Here is an 8,674-nt window from a genome sequence, read left to right on the forward strand (position 1 = left end):
CGCCCAAATAAAGAGGAAGCCTTATCAAGTAGCGCGACTGACCGTGCGGAGATGGCAAATCCAATACCTTGTAGTGCCCCTGTTTTGAAAGAAAGCTCAATCAGAATTGCTAGTCCTGAACGGATGGAGCAGACACAAACCGAGTGCAAGTGCAGTCGACCGCAGACAACCCAGTGCAAAGCGAACTGGGATAAAAGCGGAAAGAGGACGAGGTGCCTGAAGGAGACTCTAATGCAGTTGTTTCCAGAGCGTAAAAGAAGAAGGCGAAGAAGGAAACAACTGACTACGCAGGCAGAGACATATCTGTCCAAAGGCAAGGAAGCTGCCAACCAAAAGCCAGGGGCAGAAAAGACGAGGAAGCGAAAAAGGACTAGGCCGTCGGCTCTGCTCATCAAGCCGACGGAATGCAAGACATTTGCGGAAGCCGTTAGTGAAATCTGCTACAGGATGAAATCCGAAGACAACGGAGCAGAGGTATCCTCCATACGGAAAACGAGGAATGGCGGAGTTCTTGCCGAACTGGGCCCAAAGACGACTAACAAGAGTATGTTCTGCGGAACGTTCAAGGGGTTATTGGGGGAGAAAGCTCTTGTTTCCAGTGTAGAGCTCATGTACTCTCTAGAAATCCGGGATTTTGACTGCCTCACAGAAAAGGTCGAAGTGGAGGAGGCGATAAAGCGTGAATGTCATGTAACCAATGCCCGGGTAGGTTTCACCTCTGTAAATGCTCGAGGCCAAAAACTCGCCGTGGTGGAAGTCCCCGAGCAATATGCAAGAAAACTCCTTAGCAATGGGAGAATCAAAATTGGATGGGTAGTGTGCAGGGTGCGAATGCGGATATTTCCCCAAAGTGGTGCAGGTGTCGGGACTATGGGCACACGTCAGCAGCCAAAAGACGATGGAAATCACGTCCGGAGTAGCACAGGGATCCATCCTAGGGTCGGACCTCTGGAACGCTTTTTATGATAGTCTGCTGAGACTCGATATGCCCAAAGAGCCGCGACTGGTCGGTTATGTAGACGTTGTTGTGGAACTTGTTGCCGGACGCACTGTTGAATAGGCCCAAAACAGACTTGGCATATTGATGCATCCCATATCGATCGGCGAGTTGACTATAAAGTCAAAACCAGCGGTTAAATACGTTGGTTTAATGCTCGACTCGAAAATGAACAAATCAAAGCAGCAGCGGATAGGGTTGCAGTTGTGACGGATAGGGTTGCAGCTGGAGTCAGCTAATGGCGAACGTTGGGGGCCCTATATCTACTAGGAGACGTCTCTTTATGGGAGCAACGCAGTCCATTCTGCCCTATGGCGCGGAAGTAAGGGCTGATGCCCTTGACAAGGAGGTGCATCGTAAGCGCCTTGTTCAAGTGCAGAGGCGGGGAGTTTTGCGAATGGTGTCTACTTATCGCACCGTCCCCGAACCGGTTGTGATGGTGATCGCGGGAGTGATCCACGTTACCTTCCTTGCCAAGGAGCGCAAAACTATCTACTGCCGTAAGGACGAGAACTTAAGAGAGGTGGTTGCTCGTGACAAACGTCAACGCATCCTTACCGAGTGGCAACTTGCTTGGCAAAATGAGCCAAGGGGCAGATGGACTGCGCGGTTCATCGAGAATTTAGACCCGTTGTTCAACCGAATGCACGGTGAGATTGATTACTTCCTTACCCTGGGTGCTCAGAGGTGGCGGCGAGGAAGACGGGGCGGCAACCCTATTGGCCAAACCCAAACCAAGTGGTCGAGGAGAACCTCCAGAGTGGTGGCACCGGGAGACGCTGTAATCACTTTGGTTTGCCGGCCGTGATTCAGTAGGCGAATGCTCCAAAGACCTAATCAGGGCGATCATACCCGAGTCTGCACAGGGACTCATCTGAAGTGGCAAATTGGTCACGAAACCTTACCAGGGGTATACTGGCACCATGGGAACCGGGAAAGCCCCTGGACTCACATACTTCGGGTGAACTCCTGTTGTATGTAAGGACAGCTCGGTTATTTGCGGTTGGCTCCCCTAGTGGGAGTTTCATGGTGGTTGTGCTCAAGCGAGAAGAGACCTTGGGGCCTCGACGTGGTGTTGTGTATCAACACGGGTGCCGTACTCCATAGTTCAGTAGAGATTTAGGTAATTCTTGCATCCACCAGTATGAATGCTAAGCCATGCACTTGGTATAGACTGGTACCGTTGTTGCTTGTCTTAGCGGGGCTCTGATTGTGGTCCCAAAATCAATCCGTGTCTGAAGAGGACTGTAGGATTAAGTCTCCAAGTCACGAAACCTAACCAGGGGTATACTGGTACCATGGGAACCGGGATAGCCCCTGGACTCTCATACTTCGGGTGAACTCCGGTTGTGAGTACAGCTCGGTTGTTTGCGGTTGGCCCCCCTAGTGGGAGTTTCATGGTGGTTGTGGTTGTGCTCAAGCGAGAAGAGACCTTCGGGCCTCGGCGTGGTGTTGCGTTTCAACACGGGTGCCGTACTCCTTAGTTCGGTAGAGATTTAGGGAAGTCGTGCATCCATCAGCATGAATGCTAAGTATAGACTAGTACCGTTGTTGCTTGTCTCAGCGGGGCTCTGATTGTGGTCGTAAAATCAATCCGTGTCTGAAGAGGACCGTAGGATTAAGTCTCCACGACAGGTACCTACGTTAAACACTCAAGGGCTTAACTTCCTTACCCAACTTCTAGGTTGGCATGGAGGTTTTCAGTCTTACCCGCACAGGATTGGGAAGGTGCGATCTCCTGATTGTGTATTCTGTAATGGAGTGGCGGACGACGCTGAACACACCTTTTTTTCTTGCTAGAAGTGGGAAGCAAAGAAAGCGGTCGCTGTCACCCGAGCGAACCATTTCAAAAATCTTTACGATAAACTGGACACTCGGGATGGCGAGAGAGATCTGTATCGACTTGCTAAAAGCCGTGATGAACGCACACAGGATATCGACCACTTCTGTTGTGTTAATGACAAGAACGGTACTTTGCTTACCAACCGTCGAGCCGCAATGGTTAGATGGCGAAAATACTTCGAGCAGATTTCAACTGAAGAATTTGCTCATCCCCCACTTCCACAATCATTGCCGACATTTGGAGCAGTTCCACCAGTCAGCGCAACTGAAGTCGAGGAGGCAATAAAACAAATGAAATCGGGGAAAGCAACAGGACCTGACGACATCGCATCTGAGCTCTGGAAAGCGAAGAGCTGGGACCCAACATTGTGGCTCAGTGAATTCTTTAACCGGGTTATTCAGGAAGGAAGAACACCATCTGACTGGCAAGAAAGTACCACTGTTCCAATATGGAAACAGAAAGGTAGCCCAGCAGAATGTTCAAATTACCGTCCGATCCGGTTACTTTCCCATACCATGAAGATTTTTGAACGCATTCTTGACAACCGTATTCGCGAAATCGTTGAAATAACCGTGAATCAAGCCGGATTTGTCAAGAACTGCGGAACTACTGACGCAATACACGCTGCGCGGTAACTCATGGAGATACACCGTGAGAAGCATCGCCCTCTTTACATTGCCTTTCTGGATCTAGAGAAAGCGTTTGACCGTGTACCACACGAACTCATCTGGTATGCTTTACGACAACACTTCGTGCCAGAAGAACTCGTGCGCTGGGTTCAATTGCTCTACCACGATCCGAAAAGTAAAGTTCGAAGTATGGCGGGTGTATCAAAACCGCTTCATGTCTCTGTTGGAGTTCATCAAGGAAGTGCCCTCTCACCACTCCTCTTTGCCCTTGTTATGGACACCGTCACACGGGATATCCAACATCCAGCGCCCTCCACACTACTTTATGCAGATGATGTTTTCCTAGCATCTGATAGCAAAAATGATCTCGAGCAACTTGTTCAAAAATGGAATGATCGCCTCATGCAACACGGTCTCAGATTGAATTTAAACAAAACTGAATTTTTGACGACCGATCCCCATGAAACAGGCACAATCACTGTCAGCGGCAGTGATCTGCCCAGAACTGAGCGATTTAAATACCTCGGGTCAACGCTATCAACCAATGGAGAGCTGCGTTATGAAATTGCTTCACGCATTAACGCAATCTGGATGAAGTGGCGTTCCACAGCTGGAGTTCTTTGTGATCGACGTATCAATGTCTTAAATCTAAAATTTACCGCAATGTCGTCCGTCCAGTCGCTCTCTATGGTTCTGAGTGTTGGCCGACCATAAAAGACAATGAACGGCGTCTTGCGGTAATGGAGACGAAGATGCTACGTTGGACTAGTGGCGTCACACGTTTAGATCACATCCGAAATGAGGATTTCCGCGATCGTTATGGGGTTGCACCGATCGTGGAAAAGTTTCGAGAGAGGCGTCTTCGATGGTATGGTCACGCAATTCGTGCAAACGAGAATTCACTTGCAAAGATTGGTCTGAACATCGAAGTCGATGGTAAACGACCAAAAGGCAGACCTAAGCAACGGTGGCTTGATACGCTGGATGGGGATCTGAAAGCCTCGAGATTGCACCCAGATCAGGCATTCGATAGAACCAAATGGCGAAGCCGATCACGACGAGCCGACCCCGCTTGTGAACGGGACAAAGGCTGAAGGAAAAAGAAGAAGAGGTGGGACGGCTTTCGTCAGCAGCTTTATGCAGACACAGGGGAGCTTTCTCCAGACAACATTATTAGAGAGATGCTGAAGAGCGCTGGCAGCTGGAATCATATTGGGCATTATGTTCGGGCTCTTCTTATTGCGAAGAAGATTGAATTCGACCGGCGGAGGGATCGGATGGTAAGAATTATAATTATCTTTATTATATTAGAATTATCATTCTTAAGCGTTATCCCCTACATCAGTGTCAACATGCTTACCGGCCAGGCCGATCAGCCGAAACTGCTCTGTATCGGCTGACGGATGTATTACGGGATGCCATAGAAGCAAAATAAATAGTATTGTGTGCGCATTTGGATATCGAAGGGAGTAGAAAACACCCTAGTTTTCCGGATAGGCATAATGTTACAGAGAAGTACCGACAGGTACAAATTCTATTGTCGTGAATACCAAGCTTGTCCACAGGGTGGTGTACTATCACCGCTTATGTGGGATATGGAGGTGGACGAGGTAACAAATACTGGAATACAAGCCCAGGGTTACGCGAACGACATTGCTTTTATATGTAGGGGTAAATATACGGATACCATGTGAAAGAACTCAAATTGGATTAATGTTTACTAGTGCCTGGTACAGGAAGGCGGGGCTGCATATCAATCTAGCCAAAACCACCGTAGTACCATTCACTACGAAACGTAAGCTTCATTGACTCGAGAACCATAAGGTTACATAACATGGAGGTGAAAGGAGAAACAGAGGTCAAATATTTGGGAATTACGCTAGAATAAAAATAACTCAGGAAGACGCATGTCAGAAAGCTACAAGGACTCTGATGACTTACAGGTCCATAGCAGGAAAAAACTGTGGTTGCACCCCTAAGATACTACTTTGGATATACACTGCAATAGTAAGGCCAATGATTACCTAATCTGGGCAGAAGTAACTGAACTCAACACACAAGTTCCAAAGACTGGCTTGTGTGGGTATCAGTGGGGCAATGAGGACATGCCCAACGGTACCCCTGGAGGTCCTTCTGGGATTAACCCCACTTGATCTGCACTTACAAATGCAGGCAAAGAAGGCAATCTTCAGGATGGCCGGGAGTATCAGTGAGGCGGGGAGCGGCCAAAATCGAAGGAAGATTGTTATTCTTTCTAGGCGGTACCCCAAATTATTTATACCAAGGGATAACATAACAGCGAGGTTTTAATTGGATAAGTAGTTTGAAACACGCCGGAGTAACAAGGCAAACTGGGAGACCGTAACTGTGATGTACGGTTTAGACCAGCAACTGATGAACTACTTGAATCCCTCACAGCAGAAGAATTGGGTGCCGGGATCATTGTTCCATGAAAATGTACTTGAAGCCAATGTATAAGCACACTAGCATATTCTAGGCGGAAATATACGCAATAGACAGATGTGCCTCATTTAATCTCCAAAAGAACTGCAGAGGGCAGAACATTGCTATTCTAACGGACAGCCAAGCGGTGATTAAGATACCAAGTGAATTCTAAACTGTTTTAAGAGACTGATACGCTCGGTTCGCTCAATATGGTCTGGATACTCGGGTTCCAAGGCATGTTGCGCTGGAAGGCAATGAGGTAGCGGGCGAACTAGACAAGAAGGGAGCAGGGGCGCCTTTAAACCTTTCTGTGGAATCCGAACGGGTCCATGGCTATGACATTAAAAAATCAAGAGGAACGGCTGAGGGAACTATAATGGACGGGTCTTCCAGGAGCAGTCTAGGGTGCTTATTGGGGGATACGAACCCCTGCAAACCGATTTTAATAAGTTTTTTTTTACACAAAACGTTAAATATTAGGGAAAATGTGAATAAATGAGATTTCCACTCCTGTTAACCAACAGTGTAACGACCTTTCCAAAACCGAGATATTATTTTGGAAAAATCAATTGAAACCGCGGATCTGTAAATGATTTGGCTTTGTCTGCTTTTCTTTATTATTGGGAGAGAACAGTGAAATAACGACAAAGAAGGTTAATCTAAATTTGATTTTTGGATAGTTGTCAGAAATGTTGAAATAAATAGATTTCAATGAAAGAGCCTTAACATTAACACATTATAATTATAGTCAATTCCGATTATGTACTGAAGTAGGGTAGAACTTTTTTTAGGAGAAAATAAACTAGCCTATTTTTACTTTTAATTTTTGAACACTACTAGAAGTTCATATTCTAATTTCAATATTCAATCATGAAGAATCGACATTAACATGAACTTTTTTTGATAAACATTTCTTTTAAAAACGGTGCTCCTTAATTCTTAAAATCATTCGTTGGATGCATAAATATAGAGGTTGATTGCAACACTGTACTTGCGACGATTTTAACTATTCATTTAGTTCGATTTTTGGCAAATATTTTCGAATTATTTCTAACCTTAATCAAAAATGTTTGGATTTATTGAGGGATTCGACTCCCATATTATAGGAAAACTGGCAGGTACAATTATTCCATCATAGACGAGGAAACATCCCGAAAAGTATTGAATTGAAAACTGCGAAATTCATATACTGAAGCCGAAGATGGATTTATTACTGAATTTCATTCATCTCTATGTACTGCAGCCCCGCTATTCCTCATTTCAAACATCCCGTTCTATCCTATTTGGTGGTACATCGTGTGTTGTCAATCTGAAGTAATACACTTTGACAAATGACAAGTTCAATTAAAGCTGTTTTACCCTGAGTTAATAAATAAAAATCATAGCGCACTCAAATTCTACGACACCGTCATTTGGACGAAGTTGATAACTTCTCTGCTACTATTCACATTCACTAGTTGACAAAATTAAAAATTTGACAATAAAACGAGCCTGAAAGAAGCATTTAAATGAATTCTACTCAAGACACTTTCTGAGCGTCGCCCATACAAATTAATACTGACCCTTGTAAATGCCTTATCGATCTCTTACCGTAATAGGTGCATTGCAAACTGTATTCAACTGCATAGCTCGATAAAAGGTTTCAATATCCAGGTACAGATCTCAATTTGAATCTACTATATTCTCCCGACTAGCCGACTAAAAGTGCTTGTTCAGCCGCGTTACCAATAAGGGAACTAACACCGCTTGCCTGTCGAGAGCACGAACACTGTTAACGAGATCAGAAACTTCGTCCTGCCAGCAATTACAATCAGATTTTTATAATACAATTTTCCGAAATATAACAACCGGCGAAAGAAAACTCCATCTTACTCGGGAAAGTGCTCTATTTTTTCACTAGATTTTTGACAATGACGTCCAGCGGATTACACTGCATTATCGATACTTGTCATAATGGTCGAATACCTGCCTAAGGCCCCGAGGACTTCTACTAACATCCTAGAAATAACCCAAATAAGGAATATGCTTAGTAATTGTTCAGTGCGGAGTAACAATTATCTAATATAACTGCAATGTATGTAGATTTATATATGAATTCAGTAAGTTCTGCCTGCCGGTGAAACTACAGCGCAACTATTCATAGAGTTACTTTACTGAAAAGCACGAGCTACTGGCTGTATTGGGCAAATGCGATAAGCACTCGAATATATAATTTTTCGAGTAAGAAACCTAAGGTTTTTGGGCTAGGCACAGCAGATTAATGATCAGTTATGATTTTATGGCAAAAAAATCCCATTTTACTTTTGAAATGCGTTTTTCTCGAAACTAATAATCGTTGGCGCAACAATTCATATTGGATCTCGCAACTGCATGTTGAAAATCTGTTGCCAACCAAATTCTTTGAAATTTTCACGACTTATTCAGAACATATTTCTACCGTCCGCAAACTAGGATAATTGCGATTCATTTAGTAGTTCTTTTTATTCATTAAAACGGCACCAAAAATTTAGCTTTTTCAATAATTCTAGTTTGCGGATTGAAGTTAAGTCTGCACGTTAAAATGCTGTTTACTTTTTTCTTTAAGATGATCGCAGCGTTCTCTAGCGTGGCAGCAGGAAAACATCTTTTTTAGATGGGTGTATAAATTGCTCTGTATTTCAATAATGAACTACGCTATCGGGATGAACAAAATATTAGGCATGCTCACGATATTAATAAATATATGGTGAAAAATTCGTATTGGTATCTTTATCCAGTTCT

General features: G+C 44.5%; 1 protein-coding gene across 2 annotated transcripts in view; it reads right to left on the reverse strand.

The window, feature by feature from the left end:
- LOC119651294 (ubiquitin carboxyl-terminal hydrolase 1) overlaps nt 1-7,839 on the reverse strand; it is a 34,238-nt gene extending 26,399 nt beyond the window's left edge. For both annotated transcript variants that reach the window (XM_038054813.1, XM_038054815.1), the window contains exon 1: nt 7,505-7,839. The gene's annotated coding sequence lies outside the window, so the exon portion shown is untranslated. The remainder of the gene's footprint in view (nt 1-7,504) is intronic.
- Nucleotides 7,840-8,674: the final 835 nt, after the last annotated feature.

This window comes from Hermetia illucens, chromosome 3, assembly GCF_905115235.1.
Source record: "Hermetia illucens chromosome 3, iHerIll2.2.curated.20191125, whole genome shotgun sequence".
Classification (NCBI taxonomy): Eukaryota; Metazoa; Arthropoda; class Insecta; order Diptera; family Stratiomyidae; genus Hermetia; species Hermetia illucens.